At 37.2% G+C, this 17,342-nt stretch overlaps 1 long non-coding RNA gene across 1 annotated transcript; it reads left to right on the top strand.

Moving 5' to 3' along the window:
• Nucleotides 1-855: 855 nt before the first annotated feature.
• On the top strand, nt 856-12,219 carry LOC110867444. Its single transcript, XR_002551602.2, has 3 exons — nt 856-978; nt 2,114-2,186; nt 12,103-12,219. It is a non-coding gene; the product is annotated as an uncharacterized LOC110867444 (long non-coding RNA).
• The last annotated feature ends 5,123 nt before the right edge of the window (nt 12,220-17,342 follow it).

Below are 17,342 nucleotides of genomic sequence, written 5' to 3'. Positions count from 1 at the left end.
AGGCAACTTAAGTGATGCCTGAATTGAGAAGAATAGTAATGTAGGATAACAGAGGTGAGTTGAAGGTAACGTAAGGGTACGTATAGTACAAATAACTATAGGAAAACGTAGAATGACGCTAACTTTGGAGTTAAGCGTATATATGTGACTATGAAATAGTAGTTTTGTTGTGGTAACAAAACAATAGTTAAATATTATACAGTGCATGTAGAGAATGTAATTTTAAGAAATGAGATGAAGGTATTAGATCCGACATGAACGGATCATATGAATGTATGTATGACTACAGGTTGAAGAAGCATGTATATTGACCCATTATCAACAGGTCAAGGAAATGAGGATGTTATGTAAAGGTATGGTATGGAAAGTATAGACTGTTAGAAAGGAGTCACAAGCGTTTTTGTGTTGTAGAAAACTTCTCGGATGGATTGATTTAAAAGTAAGACTAGAATGGGTCTAGTAAGAATAAGAAAGGTTTCGGGGACGAAACCTCCTTTAAGGGGGGTAGACTTGTAACGCCCCAAAAACTCGAATGTTTATATTCGCTATATGTCCTTATATGATATATCGTGAAATAAATAACTAGGCTATTTAACCTAGTTAATTGTATGTGTAACGCCCCAAAACTTGAATGTTTACATTTGCCATATGTTTTAAATGATAAAACTTAAAATAAGATGACTAGGCTACCTAACCTAGTTACATAGTTAGTCAAAACAAATAAGGAATGAAATTGGGACAATTATGAGCAAATAACAAACAAGAGGGGCTGAAATTAAAGATTTGAGATGAAGTTTTGGTTAAGTGCAAAAGTCAGTAGTTGTATGTGTTTGGTGTGTGTGTGTGTGTCGACACCAACAAGAGAGAAGAAGGGGAGAATGCTCAAAAGATGCAATTTCATCAAATTGAAAAGGGAATTCAGCCCAAATCTAATGCATGTACATGAATTCTTGATCATCTAGCCCTATAAATCACTTGGTAAGTTGTAGATTCTTATTTGATAATCTTTTTGGAAATGGGTTATGATCAAATCCATGAATTCGTATGAAACTAAGCATGATTAGGTATTAGAAGCATCAACTAGAACTTATTTTGTATGTAATTTCAAGTAAGTTGATGTTTAAGATGAAAACCCACTTGTTGGGTGATGAAGATGACATGGGTGTTTCACCCATGTCCAAGTCTTGTTCAAATCATGATGTAGTGTGAGGCATTAGATAAATTCTTGTTAGATGAATTGTGTATATTATAGAGTATGTATGATATTTGGTTGAATTTGATGAATGAAGATAAGAACTTGGAAGATTATGCATGAGTTAGTTGTACATTGTGCATTGAATGGTGTACGCACACCAAGTGTTTGATGAAATGACTAGGTGAAGATAGGAAGGGAAATTGTATGCAAGAATTGAGTAACTTGGCATAGGATGTGATAATGTAGTATTGATAGTTAAGATTAGCATGAGATACGTGTTTTGAATGAGATACATATGGGTAGTAGTTAATGATGTGATTTAGTAAAAGTATGCTTTAGGAACTAGTACTCAAAGCTTGAAAGGTGGTGCACACCTTGAGGCGGATTAGTGGCATAATGGTAATGTAGAATGAACGTGTACTAAATGTGGAAGTTGTGGACTACTAGTTAAATATGATGTTACGATTACATGAAAATGATTTTGTGAACATAGGGTATGAAATTAAGTGATCATGTAGTTGTATGTACCACATGGCGTGAAGTGAAATGTGTATGTTGTGATTACAATAATCTATCATATCAAGATAAATGTGTGTGTATGTTCATAAGTTGGAAATAAGTAAGCATGACCATTGACTTTTCGGAAAGGTCAACGAATATGCGAGTCACACGATTAAACGTATGAATGTGTTTATGAGATTTTAAAGAATTATGTATATGTGTTAGGACAATTATGCATGGGTATGCATGATGATAAATTTGATTAAGAGAATGTAAACAATGTGGTTGTCGGTTTATGTCGTATGCATGTTAATGTTTGACTAATGAAAGTCTATATAATTAAGAGTTAGAAATGGATGTGATATGAACAAACGTGCATACTAACTATGATGTGGACATAATGACTTGAAAGTATAGGGATCATGTGGAAATGGACTCAAGCAAGAAAGGCAAACGGGTCAAAAGGAGGCAAGGGAACGGACGCAAAAAGGTAAGTGATTTCCGTAATCGCTTCTTAGTTGTTTATGTAAAGTTATGTGCTAGTTAGTTAAGTAAGTTAATTGAGGACCAATACGGATGTGTGGTATGAAACCAATGATTTCTGTTAAGTAGATGTAACGGGTCAAAATGCAGTCTTGATGTTAAAACGAAAGTGTTGATTGATGAAAACATGAACGGGTCGAATAAACCGTGAATGAATAATAAGCCGATAGCGCATAAGTTAAGAATTTCCTTAACCCGGATGTGGGATTTTGAGTCCATAGGGTAGGGAACCAATTTACAAGCATGTAGGAAGAAACGGGAGGTTAAATGGATAAACGGGTTGAAAGTTATGCAAGTTTTAGTGCGCGCGAACGACGAAACAACACAGCAGGAAAAACCAACTTTTGAGAGGCCGTCGCCGACGCCCACATGGGCCGTCGCCGACGCCCTCTGGAAATGTCAGTTTTGCTGACGGGTTATCTTGCTGTCTACGGAGGTTTGGGCTACGGGCAAATGCAAGGGCCGTCGCCGACGCCCCCTAGGGCCGTCGCCGACGCCCTTCCCATGTCCAAAAAGCTGAAAATTAGTTATTTATGTTATATATGCATCGTAGGCTTCGGTATATTATCCGTGGTTTATGGCAAGCCTTTTAAACATGATTTCGAGTGTTCCCTCGACACTTATAAGTTGCAAACTCAAGTCTAAGCACCATGTAATTCATGTATGGATATATATGAGGTATGTAAGATCTTGGACATGTACATATTAGTGTATGTACATATGTAGATGTGTATTTAAGTATATATGAAGGTACGTATGAGTGTATGCAAGTAAGTAGAGGTATAGTAAAGCATGTATGTACGTAGATGTGTATTTTATGTATATATGAAGATATGTATGTGTATATGAACGTATGTAGAGACGTAGTAATGTATGTGTGTATGCAGATATGTAATTGGTATATATGAAGGTATGTATGAGTATATGCATGTATGTAGAGATGTAGGAAGGTAAGTGCGTATGTAGATGTGTATGTATACATGTAAAAATGTATGTGTGCATGATTTAGATACGTTGGGTAATATGTTATTAATAGTGTGCCTTGTGAATGATAAGTAATGCAGGTACATTATTGAAGCCTCACCAGAATATGGATACGCAGTTGAAATGCTTAAAAATAGAATGATAACTATAACAACCCTCGGTAAAACCGACATCCTCATAATATTTCTGATACCCTAATATATATTGTAAATATATCAACTTGTCTTTATATGCACCCCGTATGTGAAAACCGAGCCCCAAGATAGATTATACTATATAAAATAAATAAAAAACAATAAATTATTAAGTTGAGGCGGGCCGCGTAGGGCCTCACCTCAAGTCTATGCGGGCCGCGCGAGTAGGTAACCAGAATTCACCAAAACCCTAAGCCCAAGCGGGCCGCGTACATGGTGGATTAAGTCCATGCGGGCCGCGAGTGTTCGAAATTGTGGCATGACCCGGTGATGACACGTGTCCAACTCGTGTCGAAGCTATACGCTGACCGGACCAAGCTACGCGTTGACCGCCTGTTGACGCGGGCCGCGTAGAACCAGGCCCAAACTCCACGCGGGCCGCGTGGGGACGCGATTTCACAACTATAAATAGAGGGCATCGGGCCTTCAGTCTGCTCGCTCAAATCTTTTCTTTCTTTCTTAAATTCTGAGTAGTGTACACTATACCCGGGCATTATACCCCCTAAAATAGCGAGGTTCTGCTACGATGTAAGTATTATAACCCCTGGAGACGTATTAGATACGCTGCCCGATTGATCTAGGGTTCCGTAACGGCTGTCGTGGTTCTGCCCGACGTAGTCGTTGGAATGCCGTCTCGGGAAGGGTATTACTAATGTTAAAATGGGTTATTATACTAACACACGTGCATTTGTGTAATTTATAGATTATCTCCAGGAAACCCTTACGAAAAACCTAAAACAGCAATGTGAGTTGATCCTTCTTTTTATGAACTCATTTTTGTGAGTTGATCCTTCTTTTTATATGCTCATTTTTGTGAGTAAACCTTTTGTTGAATGTTTTTACAAAACCTCACTTAATTAAATATATACAAAGCAGTTATTGAGTATTTGTAAAGAATACAATTATAGTGGTTATGTTGGGGTTTTGTATACAAAATTGGTTACTGGCGTGGTAACATCCCATATGTTGAGTATGACCGTACCACTGATGTTAATTGTGATGTCTTGGATACAAATGTAATTGCGGATGTGCCCTCAATACTGCAAATTGGTTTTTACTCAAACTTGATTAAACTGGGATTCACTCACCAGTATTTCCCACTGACAAAATGTTTTTAAAACGCGTTTCAGGTAACAAAATGTGAAAGCCAAATAGAAGCCAGCTGGACAGCACTGAAGGCTTGGAAAAGTGGCAATAAAGTTACCTAAGAATAAAATGGATGTTTTTATTCAAATAAATAGGATGTATTCCTATGAAACGTGTGTATTGAAAACTTGGGTTTTTACCCATATGTTTAAAGTTATAAACATGGTGGTTTACTCTGATTAAAATATTTCCTAACTACGATCCTGATGAAAATTTCCGCTGCCAAATTGAATAAATAAATGTGATACCACCGAAACTGGCTCACGGCCGCCCGTTCCCGGGAGATAGGGATCGGGGGCTGTGACAGAAGGTGGTATCAGAGCTATGCCACTGATTCAGCCACAGAAGTGTTCTGCTGACATCAAAATTCAAAGTGTTAGGAAATAAATTATGGAAATACGTGTATAATTGTATTTCTTGCTATGTGTTATCTGACTATTTGTTAGTTTACAGTATGAGTGACCAAGGACCTTCTGACGCCTATCGTCAACTGTCTGGTTCGCCTAGGAGCGAAGGCACCTCCTCTTCTCAGCCTGCCCTCTCAGGGTATTCTGCTGACACAGAAGAAGGGATCTTTGTGTTTAAGGCTCAGTCTGAAGAGCCATTTCCTCAGAAAAAGAGGGGATGGTTCAGTAGGGGAGCGCACGAGCGTAGGAAAAGAATGAAAAAGTTGCAGGAACAGCGAGTGTTAGCCGCAACAAAAAGAGAAACTGATGCTTATAATCAGGACATGCTCAATAGGGGTATCGCTAATATCCACATTTTAGCAACCACTGCTGCTGATCCAAACCTGGAACAAATGCTAGCACCCCAACCACAAAATCCTGATCAACCCATGGAAATAGAAAACCAGATAGAAATGCCTGATTTCAACCCGGAGGAGATACCTAGGGTACCTGCACCTGATCCTTTAGACCCAAACAACTACGACCCCTGGTGGGACGATGTTAGGGACTACGTGCAACAAAACCCAATTCAGGAAAATGTGCCAATGCCCAACTTAGGAGCTTACCCAGGATTAGATCCTCAAGATCCCTACAACATTAGTGATGCATATGTTAGGGAAATTTTAGAAAATCCATACCCGTACCAAGCCCCTATGCCTCCGTATCAGGAACCCGTACCTCAGTTTCCAAACCCAGTCCTAGAACCTGCACCCCCAATGAGTGCAGAAAATGTCCAGGAACTTAGGACTTTTGGGGAAGAAATTTTAGAAAGCAGTGATCGTATGCGACAGGTGGGAGAACGCCTCGTATGGAAATACGATGAGCGTAATATGGATTTTTGGATGAATCCATATCAGTGAAGGTGATGGTAGAAACAGTAATAATAATAATAAAATAATATATGTGTGTATGTGTTAGAAAAAAAAAAACTACGGATGCATATTATTAGTATTGTAACTTTATATTTCAGTCGGTACTGTAATTTTTATTTCTGTATTGGTATGTACTGATGCATACTATATAAAAAGAGTAAAAGTCGCAATGCTCGACGCTTTTGGTTAAAAAGAGCGTGTCATGTGATTAGCTATATATATAAATATTAATTGTGATATTAATATTTGGTAAATGTTTAAAAATTCAGATGGCCGACGCAGGGAATCAAGAAAATCTGAATAACGATAACCAGAGTAACATTAACGTGGTTAATGAGAATTCGGACAATAATAACAACGGAAACCAAATGGATAATAGTGCCGTTCAGCATATTGTGGCACAAGGAATTATAGATGCGATGCCATTTATTATTCAAACAGTTCAGGAAGCGAATAATAAAAGTAAGCATAGCAGTAAGCGACCAACTGAACCAGAAAACAGCGTGAACAATGGACCCATACTTCAAGCGCCCGTTCCCAAAAGAAGAAGAACCATGCCACATGGTTGTTCTTATAAGGAATTCTGGTCCTGTAAACCAATAGAATTCTCGGGCAATGAAGGACCCATTGCAGCTTTACGCTGGATAGAGAAAACTGAGGCAGTTCTGAAAATAAGCAAGTGTGCTGAAGAAGATAAAATAATGTTTGCTTCAAATCTGTTTAAAAATGCAGCCTTAGAATGGTGGAACACTATCCTCCAATCCAGAGGAAGTGATAGGATTTATAATATGGAATGGGAAGAATTCAAAAACATGGTCGAAAGGAAATTCTGCCCTCCCAATGAAAAAGAACAGATAGCAAATAAGTTTCTGAATCTAAGAATGACCGGGGTAGATAGTAAGGGTTATACTACCACATTCTTTGAATATGCTAGGATAGTACCTACCCTTGCATCACCTGAACCAGTGTTAATCTCCCGTTACATCTGGGGATTAATTGGAGAAATTAGACATGTAGTCAAGGCAGCTAGACCCCAAACTATAGAAGAAGCTGTAGAACTAGCTAATACCTTGACAGATGAGTTAATCCGTACTAGAGAAGAAGACCAGAGGAGAAACCTAACCCAAAGGCTTACTCAAGAATTCCGTTCTGGGAATTCCAATCGTAGGAATGTAGGTTCTACCTCTGCACCCTACTGCAAAGCCTGCAGAAAGAAGCATTCTGGAAGATGCTCTACTTACTGTAATTTTTGCAAGGCCCCAGGACACAAGGAAGAGAATTGTAAGAAGAAATCCAGTAATGGAATGTGTTTCAATTGTGGGGAAAAAGGTCACATTAGAACAAACTGTCCGAAATTGGCTCCAGCTGCAACCAACAAAAATCCTAAAAATGCCAGAGCATTCGTGCAAACTACAGAGGAAGCCAGGATGATTCCAGACGTCATTGCTGATACGTTTTTAGTTAATGATATTTTTGCTAAAGTATTATTTGACTCTGGTGCAAACCAAAGTTTTATTAATACTTCGTTTTGCAAACTCCTAAATCAATCATTAACTAAACTACCACAAGAATGTCTAGTGGAAACCGCAAATGGAGAAACTGTTAAGATTTCTGAAATCTTGCAGGAAGCAAGAATAGAAATTTTTAATCAAAAATTTATGGCAAACCTTTACCCAATGAATCTGGTAGGATTTGATGTGGTGTTAGGAATGGATTGGTTAATAGCCAATAAAGCCAGTATATTATGTGATCAAAAGACAATTCAATTAAAATCACCAAGAGGTGAAAAGATCTCAATTAAAGGAGATAAACCTTTTAGATCCACTAAATTCATCTCTGTGATGAAAACTGCAAGTTGTATAAGAAAAGGATCCATAGTGTATTTGATTTCTATAATCACTAACACTAAAGGAAAAGAAGTAAAAGATATCCCAGTGGTATCCCAATTTTCAGATGTCTTTCCAGAAGAATTGCCAGGACTACCGCCAGACAGGGAAGTTGAATTCAGAATTCAGCTGTTACCCGGAACCGCACCGATTGCCAAAGCACCTTACCGTTTAGCACCCGCTGAAATGCAAGAACTGAAGAAACAACTAGACGAGTTGTTGGAAAAGGGATTCATACAGCCAAGCTCATCGCCATGGGGAGCGCCGATTTTATTTGTTAAAAAGAAGGACGGATCAATGCGTATGTGCATTGACTACCGGGAATTGAACAAAGTCACGATTAAGAATCGGTACCCATTACCAAGGATCGATGATTTGTTTGATCAACTTCAAGGAGCTCGATTTTTCTCTAAAATCGATTTAAGATCAGGATATCATCAATTAAAGGTACAGGAAGAGGATATTCCTAAAACCGCATTCAGAACAAGGTATGGTCATTATGAATTTACTGTCATGCCATTTGGTTTAACCAATGCCCCAGCCGCATTTATGGACATGATGAACCGAATATGTAAGCCATATTTGGATAAATTCATAATTGTCTTCATAGATGATATTCTAATTTACTCTAAAAGTAAAGATGAGCATGCAAAGCACTTGCACTTACTTTTAAGTTTATTGAGAAAAGATAAGCTTTATGCTAAATTTTCAAAGTGTGAATTTTGGTTAGAACAAGTGCAATTTCTCGGACATTTGGTGAATCATGAAGGAATTCATGTAGATCCAACGAAAATCGAGGCAATTACCAAATGGAAAACCCCAGAGTCACCAACTGAAGTTAGAAGTTTCTTAGGATTGGCCGGTTATTATAGAAGATTTATTCGAGATTTTTCTAGAATAGCCATTCCTTTAACTAAACTAACCTGTAAATCTGTTAAGTTTGAATGGGGACCAAAACAAGAAGAAGCCTTTAGAATTCTTAAGCAAAAATTAACCCATGCACCTATATTAGCATTACCAGAAGGAAATGAAGACTTTGTAATTTATTGTGATGCTTCTAAATTAGGTTATGGATGCGTATTGATGCAACGTCAAAAGGTTATAGCTTATGCCTCTAGACAACTTAAGAATCATGAAGAAAATTATTCAACCCATGATTTGGAATTAGGAGCTATAATTTTTGCCCTTAAGATTTGGAGACATTATCTTTATGGTAGTAAGTTTACCATATTCACAGATCATAAGAGTTTAAGATATGTCTTCGGGCAAAAAGAGTTGAATATGAGACAGAGACGCTGGATGGAATTGCTTAGTGATTATGATTGTGATATCCAGTATCATGCAGGAAAAGCAAATGTGGTGGCTGATGCTTTAAGTCGAAAATATCACGAAAAACCAAAAAGGGTACGTTCTCTTAAATTAAATCTACAAGTAGATTTAAACAATCAAATTAGAAAAGCACAAGAATCAGTAATCAAGGAAGATACTGAGAAGTTAAAGGGAATGATTAAGGAATTAGAACAAGGAACAGATGGAATTTGGAGATTCCATAAAAAGAGAATGTGGATACCTAAATTAGGAAACTTACGTCACCGTATATTAGAAGAAGCCCATAAGTCTAAATATACGATGCATCCAGGAAGTGATAAAATGTACCAGGATTTAAGGAAAAATTTCTGGTGGATAGGGATGAAAAAGGATGTAGCAGCTTATGTTTCTAAATGTTTAACTTGCTTACAAGTTAAAGCTGAACATCAGAAACCCTCAGGTTTATTACAACAATTAGAAATACCAGTTTGGAAATGGGAATTAATAACAATGGATTTTGTTACCAAATTGCCTAAAACAAGGAAAGGTAATGATACAATCTGGGTGATTGTAGATAGGTTAACCAAGTCAGCTCATTTCTTACCAATGAAGGAAACCTTTAGTATGGAACAATTAGCCAAATTATATGTAAATAAAATTGTTTCATTACATGGCATTCCTTTATCAATTGTTTCTGATAGAGATAGCCGTTTTACTTCTCATTTTTGGTCAAGTTTCCAAAGAGCAATGGGAACCAGGCTAAATCTAAGCACCGCGTATCATCCTCAAACAGACGGACAAAGCGAAAGGACAATTCAGACAATGGAGGATATGCTTAGAGCTTGTGTAATTGATTTTGGAGGTAATTGGGACGAACACTTACCTTTAATAGAATTTTCTTATAATAACAGTTATCACACAAGTATCAATGCTGCACCATTCGAAGCACTTTATGGACGAAAGTGCAGAACCCCAGTCTGTTGGGCAGAAATTGGAGAAAAACAATTATCTGGACCTGAAATAGTACAAGAAACAACTGATAAAATCATTCAAGTCAAGGAACGACTGAAAACAGCACGTGATCGCCAAAAGAGCTATGCTGATAACAGACGCAAACCATTAGAATTTCAAGTGGGAGATAAAGTGTTATTGAAAGTCTCTCCCTGGAAAGGAGTGGTAAGATTCATCAAAAGAGGAAAGCTTAGTCCCAGGTATATTGGACCTTTTGAAATTATCCGAAGAATAGGACCTGTAGCTTATCAGCTACGACTGCCAGAGGAAATGGCAGGAATACATGATGTGTTTCATGTATCCAATCTTAAAAAGTGTCTAGCTGACGAATCACTCATAGTACCTCTTAAGGATATAGAGGTTAATGAGCAACTCAAGTTTGTGGAGAAGCCTCTACAAATTGAAGATAGGAAAGTTAAAAATCTCAAGCATAAGAGATTGGTTCTGGTCAAAGTGAAGTGGGACTCCAAAAGAGGACCCGAGTATACGTGGGAGCTTGAGTCAGAAATGAAAAAGAAATATCCACACTTGTTCCAGTAGATCTCGAGGACGAGCTCTAAAACAAGGTGGGGAGGATATAACAACCCTCGGTAAAACCGACATCCTCATAATATTTCTGATACCCTAATATATATTGTAAATATATCAACTTGTCTTTATATGCACCCCGTATGTGAAAACCGAGCCCCAAGATAGATTATACTATATAAAATAAATAAAAAACAATAAATTATTAAGTTGAGGCGGGCCGCGTAGGGCCTCACCTCAAGTCTATGCGGGCCGCGCGAGTAGGTAACCAGAATTCACCAAAACCCTAAGCCCAAGCGGGCCGCGTAGAACCAGGCCCAAACTCCACGCGGGCCGCGTGGGGACGCGATTTCACAACTATAAATAGAGGGCATCGGGCCTTCAGTCTGCTCGCTCAAATCTTTTCTTTCTTTCTTAAATTCTGAGTAGTGTACACTATACCCGGGCATTATACCCCCTAAAATAGCGAGGTTCTGCTACGATGTAAGTATTATAACCCCTGGAGACGTATTAGATACGCTGCCCGATTGATCTAGGGTTCCGTAACGGCTGTCGTGGTTCTGCCCGACGTAGTCGTTGGAATGCCGTCTCGGGAAGGGTATTACTAATGTTAAAATGGGTTATTATACTAACACACGTGCATTTGTGTAATTTATAGATTATCTCCAGGAAACCCTTACGAAAAACCTAAAACAGCAATGTGAGTTGATCCTTCTTTTTATGAACTCATTTTTGTGAGTTGATCCTTCTTTTTATATGCTCATTTTTGTGAGTAAACCTTTTGTTGAATGTTTTTACAAAACCTCACTTAATTAAATATATACAAAGCAGTTATTGAGTATTTGTAAAGAATACAATTATAGTGGTTATGTTGGGGTTTTGTATACAAAATTGGTTACTGGCGTGGTAACATCCCATATGTTGAGTATGACCGTACCACTGATGTTAATTGTGATGTCTTGGATACAAATGTAATTGCGGATGTGCCCTCAATACTGCAAATTGGTTTTTACTCAAACTTGATTAAACTGGGATTCACTCACCAGTATTTCCCACTGACAAAATGTTTTTAAAACGCGTTTCAGGTAACAAAATGTGAAAGCCAAATAGAAGCCAGCTGGACAGCACTGAAGGCTTGGAAAAGTGGCAATAAAGTTACCTAAGAATAAAATGGATGTTTTTATTCAAATAAATAGGATGTATTCCTATGAAACGTGTGTATTGAAAACTTGGGTTTTTACCCATATGTTTAAAGTTATAAACATGGTGGTTTACTCTGATTAAAATATTTCCTAACTACGATCCTGATGAAAATTTCCGCTGCCAAATTGAATAAATAAATGTGATACCACCGAAACTGGCTCACGGCCGCCCGTTCCCGGGAGATAGGGATCGGGGGCTGTGACAATAACGCAATAGGAAGTGTACGAGATGGAATCTTGTTTATGTATTGTGTACTAATGTGATGAATGTATGTGGTGAGTGTAGGTTGTACGGGTCACGGAGGATCATCAAGGAATAAAGATCGAGGACCGAGTCACATGAAGGATTGTACGGGGTTGTCTAAGGATGTAATTTGTTATACATAAGTTATGATTTATTCTATAATTCAGTCAACTTTTGATGTATTCAATATAAAAGAGTTATTTTAAAAGTGAACTTTCAAGTAAGACATAAGGTTTATAATGAAAGAAATTTTATGGCATGAACTTCCGCTGCGACTTTTGTTAATTACGTGTTAGGGTCTTACAAGATTGGGCTTTTTGAAGGCCCACAAACACAAGCTTAGGCTTAGGCTTATGGTTTCTATTCTTCTTTTTCTTAATCTCTAAACTCATCATCAATTCCTTCAACTACTTTAGCCTTACCATTGTCAACTTGGGTTGGGTTAATTAGGTTTTGGATCAATAGACGGCCCACTACCTTCGTGATACTGTTGGGCCGAAGAGGCCACGTGTTATTGAGGCCATAACATGAACATCATCCGAGTGACCAAATACACCACATTGGAGGGTATCACCGACCTTATTAGTTTTCTGTTAAAATTGTCAATTATGTTATAACTAACATTTTGAAATGTTTTTTTCCCATATTATTATCTAAACTTTTATTTGTACTTGAGTATTATTTGATTCTTATTCTATATTATCTTATGCACACATGTAATATAAGTTATAATGGCATATGTGTCTCCATGTAGTGTTGTGGCAACTCTTATGGATTCCCAAAGTTTCTACTTCTTTTCTACGACAATAAAGATGGCTAAGGACTTAAGGACTTATGTTTACCTCTTAATGAGACTCTTAATGGTTCAGGCCTCTTACTGGTTCAGTACTTAATGGTTTGGACTGTTTGTTTCGCGAGCAAATGTCTGAATGATTCAAACATTTGCCTCTGAATGGTTAAGCATTTTACTGAGTTTGAATGGTTAATACATCTAATCTGGATTCGTCAGACATTTGCCTCTGAACGGTTTAGCATTATACTGGCTCTTAATGGTTCAGACCTCCTCTTACTGGTTCAACACTTAATCATTCAAAAGTTGCCAAACATCCCCTAAGACTAAATTTTAATGGTTGGGTTGATCCTAGACATCGCATCTCAATAGTTACGTATAAAACGTTCCTTGCTTTATCACTAAACATACCCTAAATTAAGTAGGCGATGAGTGGTATAATGGAATATCATTTACATTTGTCTCATGTTTCTTTCTTTTAACTTAAAACAATTGTTGAGACTAACAAGTCTAGATGTTATGCTTATTTATTAGGAATAAGGGAATTTAATAATCCCAACTTTCATCAGTTGGCCGGCAACGGACTCAACTTCAAAAATAGCCACTGGCGGTCCCAACTTTTGACATTTTGTAAAACATTAGACCCTTGCTAACACCGTTATAACGGTGATGACATGGCATGATGACGTGTCATAATTTTTAAACTGAGCTGGTTATGTGGCTTTGAACTTGAATATGTGGCTTTCTATTAAAAAAATTGAAAAACAATCTAATTAATCATTTAAAGCATTTGCACTTGTTTAACAGAGCAATAGCGAGAGTAAGGAATCACCATTTCTGTTCTTCAAACCTTCAATTTTAACGATTATTAAGAAGATAAACAGTGATAAAGTGAAGAAGATTGAGAAACGAGTGAAGGTAGCTGCTATCGACGGTGCACCGGCGGTGACGCCGGAGAAATTGTTTGAACAGTGCTTCTAGCCCAATCCAGAAAGCGATGGTGGAGAACAAGTCAGGGGAGATAACAGATGATGGAGAACAAGTTGGGGGAGAGAACAGATGGTAGGTAAGGTTGTGTTGTGTTGTGGGTGGGTGGGGTTAATTGGGGTGAGCTGGTGAAGGGGCGTCGACGCAGAGGAGAGAGAATAAGGTGGTTGGTGGAGGAGGGGAAGAGAGGAGAGAGTGGTGTCGTGGTGGTTGGTGGAAGCTATAGAGGTTGGTGGCAGCGATGGAGATCCGTCCACCTCCTCGTCGGATCTTATGGTGGTTGGTGGCAGCTATAGAGGTTGGTGGCAGCGATGGAGATCCGTCCACCTCCTCGTCGGATCTTATGGTGGTTTGTGGCAGCGCTGGGAGAGGAGGCGAGGGTGGTGCCTGGTGGTGAGAGGGTGGTGTCGGGTGGAGTTGTGCTGGTGAAGAAGAAGATAAAATGTCTTTTGGGGTTTAAAAATTCAAGTTCAAAGCCACATAATCAGCCTAATTGCCACATAACCAGCCCAGTTTAAAAATTATGACACATCATCATGCCATGTCATCACCGTTATAACGGTGTTAGCAAGGGTCCAATGTTTTACAAAATGTCAAAAGTTGGGACCGTCAGTGGCTATTTTTGAAGTTGGGTCCGTTGCCGGCTAACCGGTGAAAGTTAGGATTATTGAATTCCATTATTCCTATTTATTATTGGATTATTCTCGTCATTCGGTAATTAAAACCTATATAAACTAGCAAACTTTTTGTGTATAAGGACTTGTAAGTTGTGCTTTGGGTGTTTTCCAAAAAAAAAACTTGATTTTTTTGTTTTAACCCAAAGGTTTGTACATTTTTCAATTTTAACCCTACATAATTTGTTTTTTTTAACTTTAACCTAAAACTTTTCATTATTTGCAATTTAACTTCACAACTTTTATCACTTATACTTTTCATCTTTCGTAAATTTTCGTTTTACGTATAGTTCTAAAATTTTCGAGTTAATATGACACAACATGCATGTGTGGTTCAACGTTTTTACCTCTATTTTTCCATGTTTGACAAGTTCGTCGCAATACGCATATTATAGGTCGAGTCAGTGTTGGTTGTCGATGACGGTTGTGTGACATTAGTACTATTTGACACTGTTTTACGCCCCGCCGCAACGCGGGGTGTCCTTTGGGGATTTTTCAAAGAAAAAATTGTTATGCATATGGTTGTCGTAACATTGGGTTTGAGGGTTTTCCAAAAAAATATTTGATTTTTTTTACTTTTCACCAAAAAGTATTTCATAAATTACTTTTAACCCAAAACTATTTGTTTTTTACTTTTAACCCAAAACTTTTGATTTTTTACAATCTATCCTCATAACTTTTTTTACTTTCAACTTTGGTACTTTATAGTTTTCATTTTCCGCAAATTTTGCGCTCTATGCTTGGTTCTAAATTTTGTGACTTAACACATCACAGCGTGCGTCTTTGGCTTAACGTTTTTACGTTTCGTTCTAAATTTTGCGAGTTAACACGACGCAACGTGCGTGTGTGGGTGAACGTTTTTACATCGTCTATTTTTACCCCGTTTGACAGGTTTAACATAACATGTGGGTCGTAGATCAACTTAGTTATAAATAAAGAATCCCCGCCGCATTGCGGCGGGTCGTAATCCTAGTTTAGATTAAATTGCAAATAAAAGAAAATACAAAAAAAAAACATCAAAATAGAATTTGAACGTCTTTGGTTACTACAGTCATTGTTAATATATGTTTTCTTAAAGATAACTCGTTTAAAGTGTTTAATTATTATAGGGTGTTGCTAAATGTACCCCCTTTTTCAAATTTTTACTGGCTACACCTCCCCCCTTTAGTTTGTAAATAAAAACAATGAACCCTTGTGTTTTCTACTTTTTTTAAAATTACATAAGGAACTATCCCTATTTTTTATAGGGGTTTATCCACTTCCAATAATTTGAATACTTACCTAAACGTGTTTTGCTTTTACATTAGAACGGTTTATAACAAAATTCCTGCTGATTGAAAGAAGGAGATTAAGAGAGACCTTGAAAAACGATTTAGTGCAACTTTGATTTTCATCAAAAATCTAATTGATTGAGCGTTCTTGGTATGTATTCATCTTTCTCATTAATATACTTCTTCTTCTTCTTCTTCTTCTTTTTTTTTTTTTTTTTTTGTTCAAACTTTACCACAAATCGATTTGCGGATGTTTGTAATGGATTTACAAATAAACAATTACCTTTATAATATTTGTCGATTTGAGGATGTTTGTAGTGGATTTACCATACGTCTATAGCGATATCCAAACGAGAGGCAAGACTATTAATTTATTCTCAAATTAGTTCATTACACAGAAGTGTTTGAAAAGAAAATAAATTAACTTATGCATAAACAGGTATAGGGAGCTGATGAACCTTAATCCAGACCGAAGTGTACAATATGTTGGTTAAACTTTAATTGCAATTTTTTTTGTTAAACTTCATTTGTTACTTATGGATAAGAACCTTCTAGATGCATGTTCGGATTGACACAATAAAATGAATAACTGAACATTCTTGAGTTTTCAATATATTTTTTCTTTGCTTTGGATTGGACACAATAATATAATTAAAATCGAACATCTTGTTTTTTAAAGAATTTTTCGATTGATCATACTGTTTATGTAAATCAATTTTTGTAATTAATTTCTAGCGAAAAATGATTTCGATTGATCATACAGTTTATGTAAATCAATTTTTGTAATTAAAAATGTTGATTCAGTTCAAGCTTCAAATGTATTCAGCCCTAAACCTCCATCAGATATTGTCACGGTATAAAAAATGTGAGTCATGGATTTTTAAAGGGTGAAATTTGAAAAGTTTTAAAAATGTTTTTTTATGGAAAGGGGGTGCATTTAGTAAAAAGAGGGGTGCATTTAGCCAACCCCTTATTATATTGGCGTCAAATAGAGCCCATTTTATGATAAGAGGCCGAACTCTATTTCATTAAAATTAATTTGTTTCTTAAAACGTAGTAATACCTTGATTTTACCAAGCAATGAGGTTCTGTTACATTTAAAAAAATAAGAAATAAAATAAAACTCAGTTTTACTAAAAATATATGTAGATACTTTTATGTGACGTGATCATAGGTTATACTTTTTGTTGAACGACAAGGAATGACGTGTTAACCACCGTGACATCGGACGCTGTGGCCAAGGTCGACTACTCGACCGCCGCCAGCCACTTGGCTCTCCCAGATTCGCGGAAACCCGACCTCCATCCGTCCGAATGCACGACAGTGAAATAATCGGTAAAATCTCGCCTCCTATCCAAAAAGAACTGGCGCCATCCGTATTCGCCCTTCAGCGGAATACCGCAGAAAATAATGGAGAGAGTGGAAGTCGAACCTGAGTCACAAGGAAAATCAAATCTTTCCCCAACCACTCCACTACTACCTTATTTATGATCTTAGTTTATATAGATTCAATATTTAAGATTTATTACTTTAAAAGGGACACTTGTATGTCATCTAAAT

This window comes from Helianthus annuus, chromosome 7, assembly GCF_002127325.2.
Source record: "Helianthus annuus cultivar XRQ/B chromosome 7, HanXRQr2.0-SUNRISE, whole genome shotgun sequence".
Taxonomy (NCBI): Eukaryota; Viridiplantae; Streptophyta; class Magnoliopsida; order Asterales; family Asteraceae; genus Helianthus; species Helianthus annuus.
This window is presented reverse-complemented; position numbering and strand designations above follow the sequence as displayed.